Source organism: Cucumis melo, chromosome 6, assembly GCF_025177605.1.
Source record: "Cucumis melo cultivar AY chromosome 6, USDA_Cmelo_AY_1.0, whole genome shotgun sequence".
NCBI classification, from domain to species: domain Eukaryota; kingdom Viridiplantae; phylum Streptophyta; class Magnoliopsida; order Cucurbitales; family Cucurbitaceae; genus Cucumis; species Cucumis melo.
Genome location: NC_066862.1, coordinates 12,249,814 through 12,252,015, shown reverse-complemented (window position 1 = coordinate 12,252,015; position 2,202 = coordinate 12,249,814).

Here is a 2,202-nt window from a genome sequence, read left to right as displayed (position 1 = left end):
GTATATATATATCGGTCGTTTTTACCAAAGGGGCAATATTGTAAATTCGCATACTTTTTTTGAAATGTTGAATCGCGGTTGTAAACAATTCGCGGGTGTCTTTCGTTGTTTCAAAAGATCGTTTAGTTTATGTAAACGATCGTTTAGTTTTTTATAGTCGATCGTTTAGTTAATTTCAAACGATCGATTGGTTGTTTTAAACGATCGTTTAGTTTTGTTCGACCAATCGTTTAGTTTTGTTTAACTGATCGTTTAGTTAATTTCAAGGTATCGATTGGTTGTTTTAAACGATCGTTTAGTTTTGTTTGACCAATCGTTTAGTTTTGTTTCACTGATCGTTTAGTTGTTTTCCAACGATCGATTGGTTGTTTTAAACGATCGTTTAGTTTTGTTCGACCAATCGATCGTTTAGTTTTGTTTAACCTATCGTTTAGTTGTTTTCAAACGATCGTTTGGTTGTTCTTAACCGATCGTTTAGTTATTTTTAAACGATCGTTTACATATTTTTAAACGAACATTTAGTTATTTTTAAACGATCATAAAACCAGTGTTTGTGTTCTTAAATGAATAAGTCAATCGTTATTTTCGTCTTCTTCATCCATTTGGAAGCACAGAAAGTAAGAATGTTGGGACAAATCATTAAGAAAACACATCATTAACAAACATTCATTAATTAGTGTAATACTTAGTACATTGGTAGGGAAATTTCTAATCTTGTATGCTCGACTTGTCGGTATATGAAATTGGATTGGTACACGTTAATCTGTTGTGACCTATTTGTTTACACCGACCACACTTATGCAATTTCGGAGCTTCACCAACACTTGGAATCCTCTTTTTCTTCGGTCGACCAACTCTTTTGACTACTTTTGGAGGTAAAACAGTCATATGTACGTAGTCTTCGCTTGTCTTCCAATCTGACTGATTCCCAACTGGGTAGACGGCCTCCGCATATGCAGCCAACAAACATTCATTAGTGTAATAATTAGCACATAAACTATAAACATTTATATTACGAACCCGTGCTGCAGCAATGGCATGTGAGCATGGTAGTTGCTCAGCTTGAAACTCCTTGCAAGTGCATTCTTTAGTCTGAAGGTTTACGACCTCCTCCTTATCTAAATCTTTGACATGAAATTGGTAACAGTCAATTGGGTTGACCTTCATTGTCAAAGCTCCTTCTTGTTTCTTTTGAATAACTAACTCTGCCCATTTGGTCAATGTAGACGTCACTTTAATGCCTTCTTCTCGACGCTCCCAAAACCAACGTTGTAGCAAAGCTCGAACATTTTCAAGGAATGAAGCAATAGGCAAATCTCTAGGTTCTTTCAGTATAGAATTCATGGACTCCGCTATATTTGTTGTCATCATGTTATACCGTCTTCCTGGGCAGTGAACACGAGACCATCGTGCTATTCCAACATCATTTAAATATTTCCCTGAACCATTAGGAAATGAAAGAAGATGTCTCCACGCTTCAACAAACGTTGATTCACGATATGTTCTCGATGCATTATAAAACAAAGTAGCAACCGTGTCATTCTTATATTTATCATGCAAATTTTGACTCAAATGTTGGACACAAAGGCCGTGGAATGCAGATGGGAAAACTGATGAAATACCCTTGGCGAAGCATGTTTTCCGATCTGTCACAAAGCCTAGATTAGGCACCTCCCCTATTGCACCTTTCAATTTTTCTAAGAACCACTGTATTGAGTCATCTGTTTCTCTATCAACTACTCCAAAGGCTAGAGGATAGATCTGATTGTTACCATCTAAACAAACGGCCACTATCAACTGACCCCGATATTTGTTCTTAAGAAATGTTCCGTCCATGACTATGACCGGTCTAATGCAATTTAAGAATCCTCTAACACATGCACCAACAGCCATAAAAAGATATTTAAAGAAACGATCATCTTCGAGTTCCATGTGAAATATTGTACCTGAATTTGTAAATTTGAGTGCTTCACCATATCTACGCAAAAGATTATATGACTCTTCAGGAGACCCTCGCACTCGTTCATATGCATTTTCTCTGGCACGCCATGCTTTCTCATAACTCATATTTATGCCATAGTCTTGCCTCATGTCTTCTATGATATCACGTGGTTTGTATATGCGACCGGGCCCCTTGAATTTGGACTTTATTAATTCTCCAACAACCCAAGATTTTGCTTGCCTATGGTCACGATTCAAAAA